At 35.0% G+C, this 21,593-nt stretch overlaps 1 protein-coding gene across 6 annotated transcripts in view; it reads right to left on the bottom strand.

Annotated features, from left to right (window-relative positions):
* Positions 1-21,593, bottom strand: part of BBX (BBX high mobility group box domain containing) — a 298,279-nt gene that overhangs the window by 152,902 nt on the left and 123,784 nt on the right. For 3 of the 6 annotated variants that reach the window (XM_063630602.1, XM_063630604.1, XM_063630603.1), the window contains one exon: positions 17,815-17,888. The gene's annotated coding sequence lies outside the window, so the exon portion shown is untranslated. Of the gene's footprint in view, positions 1-1,465; positions 1,583-17,618; positions 17,777-17,814; positions 17,889-20,175; positions 20,195-21,593 lie in introns of those variants that run through there. The other 3 variants (XM_063630605.1, XM_055260313.2, XM_055260314.2) reach the window with 3 other exon arrangements.

Below are 21,593 nucleotides of genomic sequence, written 5' to 3'. Positions count from 1 at the left end.
TTAATGTTATTCTTTGTACCTTATCTACATAGTATAAATATTTTTGTGTAGGGTAGCAAAAAAAAATTATCACAGTTTAGATTCATCCTGATTCTAAAGATATGACTGCAGAATTATAAACACAGATAATGGTAGAGAAGGTGGCATAACAGGGTGCTGACTATAGCCACAAACTTATTTCTCAAGTTAATAAAATTTTTTGTTTTATTAACATATTCAGCTTGCAGACCATAGGGACATACAGAGAGTCTAATTCACCATTTCTAATATCTAATTCAGTATTGTGACATTATACCTGTTATCACTGTGAAACACAGTTTTCTAGTATGCTTTATTAGCAGAAGGTATAAAGGATCATTAATATCCATGCACAATAAATATTCTTGTATCTATAGCATTTTCTGTATATACAAACATTCTTGTATATATAGCATTCTTACTTTTAAAAAGCTCTCAGAAATAACATATTTATTTAACAAACTATTTTAAACGTATTTTTAAGTATCCACGAGTAGCAAGTACCTAGCATGTACTCCGGACTCTTTGAGGTAAATATTTCCAGCGTTAGTTTACACATGTGGAAATTGAGATTCAGCATCGTGAAGTAGATTGCCCAACGTTTAAAAGCTAGCATAGTTGGGATTCAAACCATATCCAACTCTGATATCCAAATGTGAAAAGCATGCATCTACTAGCTAGGACTGTCTAAAAATACAACAGCAAAAATAAATTTCTAATGCAAAAAAAAAAAAAAAAAGAAACCCAGACTTGTTATATTTCAGCTTACTATTTCAGTTTATGTTATTTAGAATGCATCCCTGAATCATGTTCTAATGGTCTGTATCAATTTTATGTCATAGTACTTCTTTATTATTTCATATAATCACAATTTACACTTAAACCCTATAAATTCTAAAACTGGCAGCAGATACCAATTATGTTTATGGAGAGTCTCAACTTGGCTGTACTTCTTTTCATAACTGGAATTTCTCTAAGACTGGAAGTAAAGTTAGCTGCTGGGAGACTGAAACTTAGCACTTTCATTTCATTACCTCCCACCGTCAGGGATTCACTCACAGGGAAGCAAAAAGGCTTGCCAAGCCCCACAGAAATTAGTCACTTCCACTCTCTCTTTCCTCATCTCTCTTCCAAATGTACTTCAAAACCTAATTTTTAACTCATGCAGGAAATCTGATTAATACCACTTGGCTTTCTCTACTCCATTAACCCTAGGCCCCATCAGCACACATAAAACACAATTCGTTTATATGATTATCTGTCAGCTTTTTAATTTGTCATTGTTTTTTTTTTTCATTTGCATGTTTGTCTAGCCTGCAAGAACCACTGACAAGAGTTTACAAATTTATTTCTTCTGTCCTGTGTCCTAACAAATTCTTCTTCCCCAAAAGGTCCACCAACTATGCTGTGTGAACAGTAGTCACTTAACAAATGCTGAATGACTTACTACAGTGGAACAATTCGCCTCTGGTATTTCTCAATATCCCAGTGAATCCTCCACATCTATAACATGCTGGAGATGATACCAGGTACTGCTAGAGGCTTGGGGTCTTCCTGAGGGTGCCTGGGACAAGAAAAACACAGAGAGAGACCAGAGACAGTCAGGAGAAACACAGAGAGAGGAAACATGGAAATAAACAGAGGACAGAAATAAAGAGTTGAGAGGAGCAAAAGAGTCTGAAGTTAATGGAGAGATTAAGCAGCCAGAGAAATCACAGACAGGGAGGAAGTTGGCAATCTGAACTTGGGTTTTGGTTTTGAAACCACATTTTTGGTTCTATTTACTCATGTAATAGGTGCCCTCATGTTACTAAATCTGTGATGCAGTCAACCATTTTGAAGTTATTGCCATGGTTTTTCTGAGCTTGTAACTTTACCTATTAAAATTCATCTTCACAGGGTTTCATCTTTGGAGATACATCTACACACACAATCCTCCAAACAACCTAGCTGTAAATAAGGAAGTATTTTTCCCAGTTTAGAAAATGAAGGTCAGAGAGGTAATGTGACTTGCCCAAGACACAAGCAAATAAATGATAATCGAGGCCCCCAAATTTTCTGATTCCAAAATCCACTGCTTTTTCTGGTATCCTATGTTGTCCCTAGTAGAATATTATAGAAATCCAAACTGGCTTTGTAAAATAAAATTCAAATAAACATAATTAAGGATAAAATTTTTCTATCTTATGGGACACTGAATTACTCAGGCTACTCACTAGGATATTTTTAAGATATACCATAAAAAAATAAATCTGCATAAAAATATCAGAATGATAAAAAAATTAAGAACAGAAATGAAATTAAGTGAACAGTCACTTCACAAAAAATTTTTAAAAGGGCTAGAATTAGTTTATTTGCTTCTACAACTTTGTAATTTCAGTCTTAATGATTCAACACATTTCAGCTAACTGGCAAGATAAACCGATGTTCTGCATTTCAATGAATTCTTAGAGCTAAGTACTAGTAAAGAACCGGTGCTCAAAACTACTTGTTCTCTCTTATAATGTCTCACCTAAAGTCTACACTGCAATCCAATTTCAGGGTACTTCATAGGGTAGAAATTATAAAATGTATTGCTCTTTGTATGCACGAGTATTCTCTTTTGAGGGGCACTTACACTCTTCTAAATAATCATGCCCTTTTAGTAACATTCAATAGAATTGCCAGAAAAGCTCCTTTGATAAAAGTACAAGCATGTTATTGGATTTTACTGCAAAATAAGACAATAAGAACACAAAGAAATTTCTATTCAACTGTGTATCAATATATTTTCCATCATGTTCAGCAATTTTTAAACCAGAAATTGTCAAATAAGGCCTAAAGTACAGTACTGCTCTGCCCTCTAGTGACTGGCTAGGTTTGTGAGCTACATGCTTTTTTTTTTTTTTTTTTTTTTAATGCTTTTTGCACAATACTGACGATTTTAAAAAATTACATGATGGCTTTTTTTTCATCATTTAAGAAGTGAACAAAAAGTACTGGTCAACTTTTAAAATATGAGTGGTATGAACACAATGCAGGAAAGAGACTAAAGTTGAAGAATTTCTTTTCATCAGGCCACCGAAGTATTGCAAACCAGAAAAAAATTTTAATATAAACTGTTCCAATCCTTACATCTTTATGCAATTTATTTGGAAAAGTCAAATAATTCCATTACAAATTTCTTTGTTAAAAACCTTAGAAATTTAACTTCTAAATTCCAAATTAGTCAATTATATTATTTCAGAGTCTGAGATATCAAGATGAGTGATACTATATATATCACACACAGATGAACAATTTTCTACTAATTATAAAAGAGCAAAAATGCTTAATACAAAGCTATACTGAACATAATTTGCCATTAATTGCCCAGGTGGTACTTGAGGATTTTCCTGAACCTCAGTGTCGTCATTAGAAAACTCACTATCACTTCCCTGATATGTGTGGAAACATTAATCAAGGATGCCAGTTAAGACAGAGCTATTACATAGAGATTCACCCTACTACTTCAACGAAGGGAATCTGTCATATTATACGTCCTTCTTAATTTCTCCTGCCATAAACCTCTTGCTAGGAACTGATGCATTTCTAGAACAGCATTTCTACTCTCACTAAACCCAGGGTACCACTTCTGTATCTACACACTTCTGTTAAAAATAAACAGTGCATTCACGCACATGAATGTAAAAGGATACCCGAACATGTGAGGATAATCTACAGGCAGTGTGGTGGTGTGGTTAGGAGCACAAACCCTGCAGCCAGACAGTCTGAGTTTGAATTCCAGCTTTGCCACTTATTAGCAGCGTAACCTTGGGCAGATAATTTCACCTCTCTGTTCTTCAGTTTCCCCATCTAAAAAATGAGAAGAAAAAGAGGCGCCTAGCAGTAGTAAGTAATCGGTTATATCTTGATAGGTATTTGGGTGACACAGGTGTATGCATTTATCAAAATTCAGAAAATGTACTTTTAAGATGTGTGCATGCCAATGAATGTAGACTTACATCAAAAAATTATACATAAATATTGAACTCTAGTTAATATAAACATATAATATAAATGCTGAAGCATTTAGGGAGCTGTGGTGATATCTATATGTCCAGATGCATCAAAAATTAAGTTGAATTGATGAGGGATAGAGAGATGGAAAGATGACAGATATGTAATAAAATAAATATAATAAAATGTTAATGGCCAAATCTAGGTGGTGAGTATGTGAGTTTCATAATGAAATGTTGGGGGAAAATATGCCTACCTCTCATCAGACTGATGTGAAGATTAAATACATATAATACTATTAAATATAAAGAAGAATGCCTGACTTAATAATGGCATCTGACAATATGTTTATTTAAACAAATGAAAAGTAGTGATCTATTCTTTCCAAGTTGGTAGAAAAGGAGAGGAAAGTAATAAGGCACCGAGTTCCCAAACTGGGGTCAGTAGTTGCCATCAAAGGTGTTACAGGTCAAATTTCAGATACATCATAAAACTGCACAGACTATGCAAAGAATATAGTCTTTGAAAGCAAGAATGAGCTGGATTTGAATCTCAGGTCTGTTTTTAACAAGTCAAGAAGCTCAGACAAGCTATTTAAATGTTCTGAGACTCAGTTCTCTCTTGTATAAGATGGGAATAATGACACCTACATTTACAGCTCACTGTGAAGACAAGGAAGAAAAATACACACACATACAAACAGAAATTAGCACACAAAAGACAAATAACAGCTGTAGTTTTTAACCATTATAATCATCATTACTACCTAGGGCAAGTCTTGTTTATCTTTACCACCATTTTCTGAAGATGAAAACCAAAGTGGCTATGTATCTCTTTCTTAGACTAAAAACTGCATACGTAGTTGGCCCAAATACTCCAAAGGGCTTTCTAAAGGATCTTTATTAAAAGAGTAGGCCTTATTTTAAGTTTCACTAAGTGTGAAAGAAGAGTCGACAATGACAGGAAATTCATTATTCATTCCTCTGTAATGCCAATTATAATAAATATAAGACTTACAAGTAAGGCATTTGAAAGTATGTTTGCTGATGGCATTTTAAAGAAAATCACTTCAGTGCATTTGAGGAAATGATATTAATACCTGGATGAGCTTTGATTTAAAATAGTCTAAGGTAACATATTTAAAGCATATTACAACTACCTTTATAGAAGATGAGTTCTATGCTCCGAGGGAGAGGATTTGTAAATCATTATGGATTACTCAATGAAGACAGTGACTCAACACATAGTTTCAGCTAAAAAGAAAATCAAGAACTTGGCACTCAAAGAAGGAATATTGGAAAGATTATACAACATGGCTACTTCCTTGACTGCTCTATAAAAACTGCTTTCTCCAAAGGTTATTCACCCGTGGATTACTAACTCAAGGAACTTTTTTCAGGCATTTAGATATCCCTAAATTTTCAATACTGTCAATCTTCAAAGTCTTCCCATCTTGCACAGCACTATTCTGCTTTTCCCACCACAGATCTGATTGGATTTCTTTCCTTTAGACTTCCCTTAACGAAGAATGAGTATTTTCAACAATTCCACTCTAGGCATATTATCTTTCACCAATTTTCAAAGTTTCAGCTCTTACCTCTCTCTTCTATTAAACCTATCCTCAGTCTGAATCTCTACCAAACCTCATCTCAAATTTATAACTACATCCTAAATATAATGCCATGGATATCCTGTGTGTTCAAATCCAATCCATCCCAAACTTCACCTCCCCCTCCCACAAATCAGTAATACTAGTAGCTCCTTACTTCTGATGGCAATATTAGCACTCTTGTGAACATCCACACTTAAATTAAAAACCTATCTTTGACTTTCTTTTAAATACCCTCTATTGCCTCCTTCCCTCTCTGTCCCTCTGCATCCCCAAAATGAGTTCAATCTATTGTTAAGTTCTGTAGATTAATAGTTTCTAAGCTGGTTCAGGTGACAGATACCTAGAATTCATATTTGAGAAACACAGTGAAAGCTAAATTTACAATAACTAAACACACAAAACAGAGGCTAAATAGTAGTAGGAATCAAGTGTTTTAGAAAATTGTCATTGAAGGAATCCTTAAAACTAAGTATACATTAACTTTTGCCCTGTGAATGGGAAAGACTAGTTCTGTAACTTGGAATACTTCAATCTAAAATATTTCAAGATCCAGAGTATAACCTTCATAATGTCTCTCATAATAGCCCCTTTTACAACTGTCAACACACTACCAGAAGAATGAATGTTTTCTTACCTAGGATAATAGTAAAGCCCCCTAAACCAGTCTTTCCAATGTCTACCTTTTTTTCCTTCTGTTCCATCTCATTTATATCAATCACTCAAAAGTTTTCAGTGGCCCATATGCCTTTTGAGGGGAAAAAAAAAGTAAACTCACCTTAACATTCAAGACCCTCTTTACATCTCTGCCTTTGCACCAAAGTTTCCCGCTGTAACTTTACATGTATCCCATCCCACTGGCCCAAGTAGTCTATTCACCTTTCCACACTTCTGTTATTTCCTCTTCTTTATGAAGTCTTCCCTGATATCCTTAAGTGGGATTTAAGGTCTTCCTCAGAACTCGAAGTTTATTTGTGTATCTCCCTCTTTTGTGCCTAGACATTGCCTTATATTACCACATCCTGATCTTGACAGTGTGTAACGCACTGCCTTGCACATGATAATTAGTAAATATTTGTTAGCTATACAGAGGAACAGAAAATACATTATTTATCTTTAAAGAAAACATTTTTCCAGTGAGATCACTATAGGTTGTTCAGGTTCTAAAAAGAAACAGAACAGAGTGGGAGAAAGATTAAAGAGGGATAATCATCCAGAGCACAAACTCTCACAAGCAGTCTGGAAAGGTTTAGATTTCTCAATATATATTAATAATGTTAAAAGTATATAATTAAAGTCTATAAAATCCATAGTGGTTATGGTTTGGATGTTTACATACTCAACAAGGAAAAGGGAAAATTGCTATAAAAGAACCACAGACACCTAACACATACACACTAAATAAGAAGCAGCTTTTAGAAGGAACCAAGGTATTTCATAGATGGTACTAAAATACCTTGAAAACAAGTTTAGATACATTAATTGTTGAGAGATATTCAAAATTAATACAAAATTGCTATTGATACACAGGACAGAGACCAAGCTGTATTGGTTTTTATGCTTATGTGCATGAAAATTATTAGAAAATAAATACTTTCACAGACCATTTCTGAAGATAAACAATATTTTTTTTTTCTCTTGGACCAATGACAAAATGTTAAACCACTAACTTGAAATGAAGGAAAATTTTGCATCTCTTTTCAAGTTTATGAATTAAATAACAGAATAAGATCATGGTTGAATGAGCTATTTAAATTTTTTAAATATTTATGTAGTTATCAGCGTGTAATATTTTTAAAAAATAGCACTTAGCAGGACATGGTGGCTCACGCCTGTAATCCCAGAACTTTGGGAGGCCGAGGTGGGTGGATCACGAGGTCAGGAGATCGAGACCATCCTGGCTAACACAGTGAAACCCTCCATCTCCACTAAAAATACAAAAAATTAGCCGGGCGTGGTGGTGGGCGCCTGTAGTCCCAGCTACTTGGGAGGCTGAGGCAGGAGAACGGCGTGAATCCAGGAGGCGGAGCTTGCAGTGAGCCGAGATTGTGCCACTGCATTCCAGCCTGGGGGACAGAGTAAGACTCCATCTCAAAATAAAATAAAATAAAATAAAATAAAATAAAATAAAATAAATTTAAAGAAACAGCCAGGTGTGGTGGCACATGCCTGAAGTCCTGGCTATTGGGAGGCTAAGGCAGGAGGATCACTTGAGCCCAGTAGTTCAAGGCTGTAGTCAGCTCTGATGAAACTACTGCACTCCAGTTTGGGCAACAGAATGAGCCCTTATCTCTAAAAAAAAAAAAAAAAAAAAAAATTAATTATCATACTTTAAATTCCCATACTTAGTGAATTCTCATTAAGAATCATACGATATCTCCTTGTTTTGTTCAAATAATTATAGTCTTTGAAGAAAATTATCTAGACTATATAAATTTGTTCTTATGCTTAAAAATTTACATAGTTTGGGCTGATAATCTTGTTAATACTAATAGCAGGTAGCAATAATATTCTTAAATAACTATAATCCACTGAATGACAAATGACTTATTTCCTAGTATTTTCATATGTTTGGGCTTTACTAAAATTGTAAAATTGGGGGAGGTACAATTAAAGTAAAATCAAACTTCTATCACTTAACAATTGTACGGAAGATATTTTAAGAAATCCAACAATAAGAGTAAATGTTAATTTATTCTTTCCTAATGAAATCATCAGGAAAGCAAGTCCATCTTGTATTCAATAAAGATTTTCCCAACATAGTAAAAATGTACAGTTTGAAGCTGGACATTTCTCTTGCTGTGAATAGAGATAGTAATAAACATGAAATTAAATTTCAAAGACCAGTTAAAAAGCAAAAAAAGTTATAGATCATTTTTTACTTGCTGCCTATTTTAAGAACACATTTCCTTAATACTGCCTGCCATATGCTGGGTTGACATTATACCCTCTAGTACCTTTAATCCTTTAACAACTTTACGTGGCAGGTATTTGCCCCATTTCACATAAAGCTAAGTAACTTTACCACATCCCAGTTACGGTAAACAGCTGAGTTAGTTTAGTCTTGGGTCTATCTGACTCCACAGCCCATGTTTCTAAGAGATCACCCTACAGTTAAAAACAAACAAACAAAAAAACAAAAACAAAACAGAACAAAAACACATTTTTTAAGTGATCCATTTAGATCTGTCTCCTGTAAGGAAACCCTTAAGTTTCTGCCTATCCATATTAATATCTGGGAATCAATAGTGATCATTTTGCAGCTGACAATCTAGAGGTAGGAATCAAGATCTTTATAAGTATTAGAAACTAAAAGTTCTAAAATATTTTTTCAGAGGCACATAATAAACTCCAATGTATAAAATATTCTATTATAGCAGAAAGCCAGTAAAAAAAAAATCTATAATTTTGCTGATTAGGGAAAAACTCATAAAAAGAGACATGATTGAAACACTTCTATCAATAAGATATAACAGCCTTATTAGAAAGATATATATTTTGTTCTCTAAAAAGTGAAACTCTAGGTGAATAATAAAGATAGACAACACCCAGCATTTTAACAGGAACTAAATTTTCAAACCTGAAAACTTTATGATTTATTTAAATGTTCACTTCACCAAATGAATTGAAAGATGATCTGTATGCTTCTGTCCTTCCAAATGGCCTGACAAAATGATTGCTATAAAAAGAGGTTTGGTATTTAAGGGGATTGACAATAGCTGCTGACTTCAAATTTTTCTTCATTAACTTTTATAATACACCTCTTTAATGATTTGGTAACTCCAACAATGCTGAAAACATAGTGGTATTCAAAAACTCTATTGAAGGCATGGATGCAGTTTCACGTCCATCCAGGTGCTACCTGCATGGACAGGAGGGTATATACTACTCTGCACATGGATACATCTCACATTTGATAGGTGTTACTTTTTCTCTTATTTGGCAATTCTTTAGTATAACTATTGTGGCACAACTTATTAGGACAATGCTCACCACATAAACAGTAGGCAGCTAAGCCCTCTTTAGAAGCCAGTTCCTCCACATCTGGCTGGCTCTCTCAGAAACCAGAGCATTCTAAGTGCCCATGGTAATGTTTAATACCCTAAAACGGAACATTTCTGTCATAAGGAGACGCTTGGTAATAAATTGCTTTACAGTAAATGTTAAGAACACTGAAATAATTAGATAACTCATCTGTTTTATAAGAATAGTAATATAGCCACAGCAGAGACAGAACAACTGCAAATTAAGCAGGTTATACAAGATAATACAAAACAAACCCAATATTCTTGTCTATCAACTTCACAGATCAATTTGAATACAGCAATATCCTAAAAATACATCCCAGAACAAAACACCTATATGTTGACTTTAGTCAACCTTTCTGGTACACATTAACTGGAGCCAGGTATCACATTGCATCTCTTAAAGCCCAACATGAACCAAAGTGCCTGCCTTAAATCTCACAACCTTCACATGTACTCCACTCACAGGGTTGGAAAAGTACTTGTTAGAAGACTAATAAATCTTAACAAACACCTGCTGATTCAGTGTAAGCTACAAATGAGCCAACAGGTATAGAGAAATTTTTTGTGGTTGCATTTTAAGCTCTCAGCCCACTAATATTTATTGATTATAAAACTAATGGCAAACTTAAAGGCACAAAGAGACCGTAATTTGGAAGAACATCCTCTCCTTGAACGAAGTCTGGGAAAAATTTCCAGGTAGACCAGGAGATGCTTATCAACACCAAGTTCAGTGGAATATAGGTTAATGAAATGTGAATTCCTGTAATACGAATTTATCACATGTTTACTGAGCAACTTCTATGTACCAGACGCTACTTCTAAATTTTGGGAATACAGACATGCACAAAATAGACTTTCTAGTAAACTTTCTAATGTAAACAAGTCCTGTAGCATCTTGAAGAGGTTCTTGGAAAGAATTACATGTATACACTCATATATACATATGTTTATGTGTGTTTATATAGAATATCCAGTAAATGAATATTTTACACTAAAATGTATGAAGATCCTGGGAGAAATGTTATGAGCAAGTTCCCCCCCTTAGATCCATTTATTTTCCTAGGAAAACACACGTCTCTATAATAGAGATCAGAGGGAATACAGACTTCAATATAAAAATACTTAATTGATCCAACACCTTTCAGAGTAGCATTAAATGCATGAAGCCATGCCTGAATATATTCATACTGTCCTCAACTAGTGAATTTCACGATCATTAGATTGATCTTCATGTTAAGAAGAAATACACAGGTAAAATTCCTTATATACAAGGTTTTTGAGTTTGAGTCATTTCATAAATAGCTTTTAGGGAAGACTGAAATCAAAAGTGGACAAAACAATTAAACTGACAAACTGATTAAAATTATATCACTGCTGAATAGCATATCCTTTAGTCTATAAGTACACAGAAAAACTGATACATTTTACAAATGAATTTAAAATTATTTTTACATAAAAGTATTTGTCTAAAAGGTTTGTTTCCTTTTTTGATTATATTTTTTAGACAAATGCCAAATCACTAGAAACTAAAATTATTCTAGTGATGTAGAACACACAGAAACACATATGTACACACACAAAAAAATCGTCCAAAGAAGAAACAAAGAAAGTTCATTTGAGCCTATATCAATATCCCACAAGTTAATGCACTATTTACTCAGCACTAATCCCAAGCACCCATCAACTGACTTACCTAATAGAAAAAGAACTGCAAATTAAACTAAGCAGGTTATAAAACACTATATAATAGAAATAAGTACTATACAGACATTGTATTTAGGTGTCCAAGGGAGAGAATTCAGTCATGGGTTCTTAGTTTCTGTTTCTGGTTGGACCAGTAAAGCCCCTTCCTCATCCCTCTTTTCTGCTTACTAGAGACAGAAACTAAAAACCATGGCTACAGGCTGCTAAAAGCCTAAAACAAAATAAAATAACAACAACAACAATAAAATAAGGCAGGTTGAGAAATTCAAGCATCCATTACCTAATTTAGAAGCTGATATCAGAGAAAAAAGGGGAAAAAAGAAAGAAGGCAGGTAAGGAGACAAGACAATAATTAAGTAGATCTATCAGACTTAGGACTCCCTGACTTCTGTTGGCATTATTTCAAATACACAATCTTTTTTTTGGTTTACCAAAAATCTTAAGTATATGCCATTTCCTTGTTTGCATTCTCAACTGATTCACAAAGTAAAAGAACATTGCCTTACAAAATGTGAACTGGCTTGATACAGTAAACAGAAACAGGTATAACCCAAAAGAGTAATTATCTTGTTCAACTTAATTTTCAAATACATTCCTGGTATTCCTAGATAACAATAAATACACATGGAAGTCAACTTTTACAATGATGTAATTCCTCCATTATATAAGTCACTTGAATTTTCAAGTTCTTAGACTTAATTCCTTCACTTGTAAAAACTTTATTTTCAAGGATGGTGACTTCAAAGTGGAAGAAACAGGAATTCAGTAATTTCAAACGTCTCCCTCCTCAAAAGTATCAAAGATATTTTTTGAATCTTAGAAGACTGTAACGAACCAGATATCTTGTTTATAGACTAAATCATGTAGAAAGTAGTTTTTAAAACACTTTTACTTCATTCTTTGGTAAAGAAAAACAAAAACCTATGTTATAGATGAAATTGTGTCCCGCTCCAAATTCATGTTGAAGCCCCAGTCCCCAGTGTGATGGGACAGGGCCTATAAAGAGGAAATAAAAGTTAAGCAAGGTCATATGGGTGGGGCCCTGATCCCAAAGAACTGGTGTACTTATGAGAACAGGAAGAGACACTAAAGCTCGCTGCCTACACAGAGGAAAGGCCATGTAAGGACATAGCAAAAAGGCAGCCCTTTCTGGCAGTACAAGCCAGCAAGACAGACCTCACTAGAAACTGACTTTTCCAGCATCTTAATCACTGACTTCTAGCCTCCAGAACTTTCAACGTAAAATAAATGTCTGTTGTTTAAACCACCGTTCTGACACTTTTTTTTTTATGTGTTACAGCAACACAAGCAAACTAGTGCAACCTCTAAAGATGAAGAGTTTATATTTTTTTAGGTGGTTTTACTCTACCAATAATCCAGGTGAATAAGCAACTAATAGTTACAAAGATACTCCATTTATAAAGAGAAGAGCCTGGAACAATTTGAAGACTAATCCAGGCCCAAAAAAGCCATTTTTATATACATGTGCTATTTTAAAATTAAACAAATAGTCATTTTAGAAAAAGCATAAGGCTTTGAATCATAAAAGATATTACTATGTTGTACTTGATTCTGAAAGTACAAGGGGACAATGTCAATAGAGAAGTTCTTTAAGGCAGTGGTCCCCATGTTTTTTTTAGCACCATGGACCAGTTTCATGGAAGACAATTTTTCCACGAATGGTAGGGGAGGTGGGGGGGATGGTTTGGGCATGAAACTATTCCACCTCAGATCATCAGGCATTAGATTCTCATAAGGAGCATGCAACCTAGATCCCTCATATATGCAGTTCACAGTAGGGTTCAGGCTCCTACGAGAATCTAATGCCGCTGCTGATCTGACAGGAGGCAGAGCTCAGGTGGTTCTCAGCTCCTGCTATGCAACCTGGTTCCTAACAGGCCATGGACCAGTACCAGTCCGAGGCCCAGGAAGTCGGGGACCCCTGCTTTAAGGAGTCTAAATTAATTAAACCTTCACACTGGAGAACAGTACCATAAAAATCTTAAAATAGAAATGCCTATTTCTTCTGAAACCAAACAGTATTTCCTCTATATGAGGAAAAAAATTTCAGTAGCACCATTTTCTGTTCTTGTACCTTGCCTCAAGATTATATAAAATGTGATACTTTTTGCAACTTAATGCTGACCTTATTAATATACAGAGTAAAAGCCATAAAGTATATGAACTTTTGACCATCACTCTGTCCTTGGGACTTCTAAATTCTCAGTGGCAAGAAGTTAATTATTAGATCATGGGGTAACGAATATTTCTACAGGACTCACTCTTTCTCTCAGCAGTAAGGATAAAGCCACTTCCAATTTCCGGTAGAAGTAAAGAAGAATGCATAAGTTCTTATGCATTCAGGACAATTTTTTAAAAACCTTTGGCAGGTGTGTGGACATATGTGTTTAAAAACAAACACATTTTAGATATGCACTGTCAGATGTCTATCAGAGGTATGGTACAGGGTATCAAGATTCTTGAACTTTGATCACATCTTTCTTTTTCAAACTACTACTTCTTGAGTACTTCTATGTGCCGGGGACTCTTTTCAGGCAATTAATCCAATTATCTCATTTAATTCTCACAATCCTACAAGGTAGAGATCATTATCCCTATACTACAATGAGAAAACAACATTTCAGAGAGGTCAAATATAATCACCCAAATGATTTCAATTAAAAAATGCCAAAACTAGGATTTATCTGAATCCAAAACCCATGTTTTGCTATAGTGTCTTGCCTTCTAACCTTATTTTTTTTTTTTTAAGATGCAGATATTGATATGGTTTGGCTCTGTGTCCCAACCCAAATCTCACCTTGAATTGTACTAATCCCCATGTCATGAGACGGACCTGGCAGGAGGTAACTGAATCATGGGGGTGGGTTTTCTTCTATGCCGTTCTTGTAATAGTGAATAAGTCTCAAGAGATCAGATGGTTTTATAAAGGGGAGTCCCCGTGCACAGGCTTTCCTGCCTGCTGCCACGTAAGACGTGCCTTTGCTCTTCCTTCACCTTCTGCCATGATTGTGAGGCCTCCCAGCCATGTGAAACGGTGAGTCCATTAAACCTCTTTCCTTTATAAATTACCCAGTCTTGGGTATGTCTTTATTAGCAGCACAAGAACAGACTAATACAGATGTCTAAGCATGTTCCTTACTCCCAATCTTAAGGAACTATAAACTATCACAAAGCATTGTTTATATACTACTGGATCTTTAAATCAACCATCTGAATCCACACAAGTTTGATAATAATGTTTTTTAATATTGTGAGATGAATAAAACCACTATTGGCTGAGGAGTTCTATGTGCTAATAATTTTCTGGAAGATTTAAGAGATAATAATAATGCAAAAGTCACTGTATTGTAAATGTGACCTCAGGTGGAGTATCTTAGAAAACTCCCAGATGTAACTGTTAAGCTCCCTATGGTGTCCGCATTCTTCATCACCAGAATGATTCTTGAAATTGAACTTAAGTAGACAAAGGCATTTGGCTACCGTTATATCCAGTACAATTAATATATTACTACTGGAAAAAGCAAAGTACCCACTTCCTCATTCTCATCCTATATCAAATTAGATAATATCTGTCAAAGTTCTGTAACCTACTATACATAGGTAAAATAATTATTTTATTTAAGTATCATATTTCCTTTCTCTAATTCTGTATGCAAATTACAGAGGGTCCAGTTTGCAGTAATTTTTATTCATTTTAAAATTACCTATAAAAGGATAATGTAAGTCTATTATACATATTAGAAACTTTTGCTAAGTTTTAGGAGAAGTTGTAAGGTTCAAAACATCAAGAAACTCTTGAATTGTATCCTTAAAACTTGTCACTAACAATATTCCACATAACAATAAAAGGATTCATGGTCAAATAATTTGACATGTTAAACAGCTTAATTTACCGAAGAACTTCCTGGAATCTTTAATACATTATGTGCATTCTGTCTCTAAAAAAACAGTAGATGGTATTTTACAGATATAATAGTTAAAATATGTACTGTTTCTCCCTATCAGTCTTTCCCTATCCCCTCTTACAAGGCCACTCTCTCACATGATGCAGGTTTCACCCTGTGACATGCTCTAGCCAATTAAGTATGAGAGTTAATGACATGTGCCACTTCCAAGCAGCCTTGTTAAGAGTCATGGTTCCATCACTATTCTCTTTCCTCTTTCCTCTGCAAGACGTGTACATGCCAGAAAGACTGCTCCTTCAGCTTTGGTCCAGGAATGAAGAGGACACGGAGCAGAGTGGCAGGAGACTAATCAGGGACATGAACATAAATGAGAAATAAATGTTTACTACCATAAACCACTAAGATTTGGAGGCTCTTCTGATATTGAAATGTAATTGACTAAGTTGACTGGTATGTTTTCCAGATTTATTGAACCCTAGCATCCTTTTGCCAAGTAACATCTTCTAGGATTTGTTTCCTCAATTACCCCTGGTTTTGTATGGCATCTTTTCTATTTCTCAGTTAATACTGTATTTAAGACGAGCATATAGGTCAGCTAGAAAGTATGCAGTCTTAGCCATCTGCAATTAGGCTTCCATTTTAAATTTTATCAGCAGTGTGAATTTCTGTCAATTTCTGCCTATAGTCAATAAAACATTCTATTGCAATAATCTGATTAACATTCAGAAATCACTGCTCAGATGGCTACTTAGTGAAGTCTGCCATGGTAATCTTGGTTCATTACTTAGTTTTTCTGAATAGGTCAGATAAAGTGTCCGGCTTTGCTTTTTGTGTATGTATTAATATTTAACAAATTCAGAATACTGCTACAAATTCCATTTTCTTTAAACCTCACCATACTCAACTCTCTTTTAGATTAGCAAATGAGAACATACTTGAAATTTCAGTATCAACTTTTGAAAATTCCATAGTCAATACTGCTGACTCAATAAAACCATAATTAACTGTATTCTGGCTGGCATTCTTAAATTCAGAATTTGCATTAATATTTGTAACAAGTGTGCCTTGAAGGATAGCACAGTGAAGAAGAAAAACAATAATTAAATTCCAATCTTCTCACTGGCATTAAGGTTTTGTTGTTGTTTAAATGCCCTATTATAAATACACATTCAAGTAAATCATATACATTTTACTATGTGTAAAATCCTAGACAATGACTTTTAGGAGACTGGTTCAGAGGCCTTATATTTATACTGACATCATAGACGCAACATTCAGTGATACAGTTACCAAAAGGGGAAGGTAGACACATAATCTAGACAGATGTAATAAGCTACCAAATATACGTTAAAATAGAAAAGGTTTTAGATTAATCTTAATTAAAAAGTTTAAGAATAAGTTCCTGGCTGGGCGCGGTGGCTCACGCTTGTAATCCCAGCACTTTGGGAGGCCGAGGCGGGCGGATCACGAAGTCAGGAGATCGAGACCATGGTGAAACCCCGTCTCTACTAAAAATACAAAAAATTAGCCGGGAGCGGTGGTGGGCGCCTGTAGTCCCAGCTACTCGGAGAGGCTGAGGCAGGAGAATGGCATGAACCCGGGAGGCGGAGCTTGCAGTGAGCCGAGATTGCGCCACTGCACTCCAGCCTGGCTGACAGAGCGAGACTCTGTCTCAAAAAAAAAAAAAAGAATAAGTTCCTTTCCTGAAAACTATAACTAAACAATATTTACTATATTCGCTCATTTTAATTCACAACAGTTTCCTCAGTCTTATAAATCATCAGTTCACCATAAAGTATTCAGATACCAGTAAAGCAATATCACATCTGATTCCCAGATTGGGAAAACTCTATGCATTTAAGTAATTATTATTAAAACTAATTTTAAAATATTATTGCCATACATTAAAGTTAAAAAAATTTTTCCCCTAAAACAACAGCTTTGAAAATAACTAACATACAAAAGGACAGTTATAGTATCTGTGAGTTTCAGAGTTTTATATAATTTGGCACATGTATATATTTTAAAATCTCAACTTTTTCCTTCATTATGTGGTTTTCATATATAAAGTGGTTTCAAGATGCAGCTACACCCACCTCTATTATTCTTAACAGGTAAGAAAAACTCCATAATGCTTCGATACTGATTCACTTTTCAAATAAAGCCAACAGCAGTACAAAAAACAGCTTTTGGGGAATAGATCAATTTAATACCTATTTAGGTATATAACCTCTAAGTATCTAGGACTTTAGAAAACTGACTTTCACCAATAATGCACTACTGTGGAGAAATGAATCAGATTTTGAAACAGCTAGTTTTAACATTTTCATGATTTTAAAAGAAAACTTAACTTACTTGATAATGGAGATTAATAAAAGTCACACTTTAAAAAATAATAAAATTGACAAGAAAAAAATATCCAATGATCACACTTCCTTGATGAAGATAGACTATGGGGAAAAGTTGAGACCAGCTCTGACAGCACGTAACTCTTGACTGCCTCACTGCTTCCAGGTAAGTAAGTAAGATGTACCTTCACAACAGCTCTTACCAGTCAAGTCAAGATTTTCCATTGTGATTTCAGTGGAACATCAGAACTTCCAGCTTCTGTGATGCAGTGGGATTCTGTGAAGGACCCATAGAAAAGTAGTTAAAATGGTGAGCCAGGAAGGCCTTTCAAATAAAGCTGACACTCATTCTCTTTAGCAAAATAATCTCCAAATAAAATGAATTACCAGCCAAACAATCAACATGAGGCAAATATCCTTATGCCAATGCTAGTTAGAGAAAGTGGCCTAAAGTGTTTATTTTCAATTTTAACAAAAAGACGGTCACTAAAATTATTCAATGGAAATTCTGAGATTAAGGTTACACATACTAAGAATTAATCACGGGCAATAACTTCTTGGCCTTTTGGCTATAATTAAGTGTAGAATTACAGGCAAATCCCCTGGAAAAACATGGGGTTAAATCAACACCCTAAATAAATTCAAGTTATTTTAAATGACTGGCCCCACTCAACCAGATAAACTGTGATTCAGATATTAATACTTATGATTTGCCTTTTAAATATTTTAAAGTTAATAGGGCAAGATAGTAAAAATGAACAAACAAGAAAGCAGCCTGGGGTGAGGGGGACAAATAGAAAATAATTTTTATTTTTTAAGGATAAAGGATGAAGTAAATATAAGATCAAAATCAGTGAAATGGTGTACATGTAAATTAAATGGAATATTTTATTTTAATAACCCTGCAGATATATATCCCTAAACCATATCATTTCTAAGAATTCAAAAGTTATCATTTATGTTTCTTTGTAAGACAAATTTAGGTTGCTTCAGTGGTGAAACTAAATCCACACTCAACTAAAAGAAGCAATTCCCTGCTCTAGGCAGATTATGACAATATATTTCTTCTTAATCTGTAAGCTACACACTGTAGAAATTGGATATCACTTTCTGGCTTATGGCTCCATCAATATACTATCAGTCATTTTATGGCTTAGCTTAAGTTTTTTTTTTCTAATAAGCCACTATGATATGGAAGAACTGGCTCTTCACATTAAATATCAAAAATATGTAATGATTCATCTGAGTAATCCTATCCAGAATTAGATGACTCAGTTGCCACCCCATGCTATTAACAAAAACAAAAGCTGGAAAGAATGAATAAAGTATTAATTGCTCTCATGTGGCTTCACACAAGATACTACTCATTCATCCATATTTTTTAAAACAAGGGCATAGATAAAAGAATAAATCCAGATCTTTGAAGCAAACTATAAAGGACACATATGAATACTCTCAAGTCAAATGTTTACGCTTTTACTACAGTTTAGGAAAGCAGCATGCCAATTCCAAACACTGATGAAATAAATAATATCAAAGTCTATTATCATCATAAAGTAGGCAACATATAAATATCAAAAAATATTTTTAAAGAAAATCTCATAATACTATGACATTCGCATACTTTTCATATACATCTATGAAAGTATACAGAAGAACCATTAAATATTATGAAATAGATGAGTAAATATCATGAAGTAAATAGCCGTAAATAAACGTCAAGTAAATAAACTGGTATAATCTAAAAATATATATAATTTGTATTGCCAAAATTAGGATAAGAAAGTCTACCACTAATTTTGACAGTGTGAGTTTCATTCTTATTTTGGTTTAAGGATTTTCTCTTTAAGAAGTGAATATATGCTATCTGAGAAATAAAATACCCTATACATCCCTATATACGTAGGTTCTTTCAGGAGCTCAAAGATAAACTCATTAATTTTCAGGTACCCTTGGAGACTTGTTTCTATTAATATAATTGAATGTACTCCAAAAAGTTGACCATAATTGCACTTTGTCTTGATAACTGTTCAATAATTTATTACCCATGATGCAACTATCTATGGATAAAGTAGCAGAGGGGTGAGAGAGGAGATTGGCTATGCTTTGCCCAGTATGGGTTTTTTAACTCTCTTAAGGTAACGAAGGAATCATGGTAGACTTAAGAAGCCAGGAAATCAGCCACAGAGCAGACATCAGTTTCAAGGCTGAGGGTCCTGCCTGTGATAGACTGCCTTTGAGTTCTCTGAGAGCCAAGTAGAAACACTCCAAATTTTATCTGGCTATTACAAATGGCCACATGAGTAGCCTCAGAAAAGCAGTTGCAGCATAGGCTGGTCTGCATTTAAATCACCAGTATTTCAGAGAGTGTTCTGATTTGACGGAAATGAGTGGTGATGTGAGGTATCAGAAAGGCAGGTGGGCCAGCAGGGGGAAATGCCCTAAGTATGAGCACAACCCTATAGAACGGTGACTTGAATGTGCCCTGAGACCAATGCCTGGGCAGATCTTCATCTGAGCCACCTGGTACCTGTCTGTGCTCTCTGGGTCCTACTCTGGCTTACTTTCAACCCCCAATCGCCCCCACAGAGCCTTGGCTTCCTGACTGCTGGTGATTAGCTCCACTGCCTCATTAGGAACTTGTCTTTCCCTTTTCAAGGCCTCTGCTTCCCACCCATGACACTGCACACCCCCCTCCCAGTCCTAGCCAGCACTGATCTGGCACAGCTCAGGATTCCCTCTGAGAAACTTCACAATGGCAGGTGGGACAGCCATGTATTAAATATTATTTGTCCCTTACAAACAGGGCATCTGACTTGGCATCTGAAAAACTTATCTTAAGATGTGGCCTAAACCACCACTGAAACATGCTGAAGCAACTGGCTTTTTGACACAGCTCTCACACTCCCCCTTGAGGTGCTGTTTTAAAAAGCTTTTTATACTAAAAAAGGTGAGGTGCCACCTCTTACAATGAGGCAGATTCCCAATTAGTGTTAATGTCCAGCATAACATTCAAAGGCACGTCATTGCAAAATCTCCTAGTATGCCAAAACTGTGTTTTGCACCCTGATGTCACTACTACCTAGTCAGTGCAGAAGGGACTCCGAGGTAACCATGTTGCCCACTTACACAGAAGAATATTTAATCCCCATGAATGACTGCTTTTCTGATGTTTTCATCAATTCTCTGGGTAATAGATTAAGCTTTAACTAACTCATTTTCATACATACCCCTAATTCAATCAAGCTCAATAAAAGTCATTCGGGACTGCAATTATTTGCTAAGGAACAATTACATTCAAATGAGAAAAAAAACTGCTGGGCAGGATACCATGTATGGTACACATGCCTCTCCATTTATAGAGTAAAAACAACAACAAAAATAGCCAAACTGCTAGAAAAAGGAAATAAGGATTTTTTCCTCATCCTCTGAAAAACAGAATACTCATGCTTTCATACCTTAAAGAGGGGGGAGGTAGGGAATGAAAAAGCAAATTTTTAAATTATTGCTTTCAACTACATGTATGCTTTCAAAGAGGTTGTATTTCTAATCTAAGACCAGCATGACTTCTGAGACCCCAAGCAAGTACAGGTCACAAACTAGGAGTTCTAATACCCACTCTTCCACAAAACCTTCCGCTGGCTTCCTCCATTTCCTCAGTAGGTACCGTATTCCAATTTCCACTTTATAATGCAAGTTTTCTTAAGAGACTTTTCCTACTTTAAAACTACTTTTCCATCTTTATATGGATACAATTCTTATCTTCTCCTTGACTCACTACTTTATATACCACATGTTGATAAAATGAACTTAATCACCAAGCTTTTACTTCCATGTAATATAACGTAGTTGTGTTTGTAGTCAAAAAATTCTTGTTGATTTCATTAAAGCCTTCCCTGTTCTGGGCGTGCATAACCCTTTCCTACTCTATATATTCTGTTATTCCCAACAGTGGCCTCAGACACATTATGCAATTTACAGT

The sequence above is a fragment of the Symphalangus syndactylus genome, chromosome 21 (assembly GCF_028878055.3).
Source record: "Symphalangus syndactylus isolate Jambi chromosome 21, NHGRI_mSymSyn1-v2.1_pri, whole genome shotgun sequence".
Classification (NCBI taxonomy): Eukaryota; Metazoa; Chordata; class Mammalia; order Primates; family Hylobatidae; genus Symphalangus; species Symphalangus syndactylus.
The sequence above is the reverse complement of the archived record's forward strand: the minus strand, read 5'-3'. Positions and strand labels throughout refer to the sequence as shown.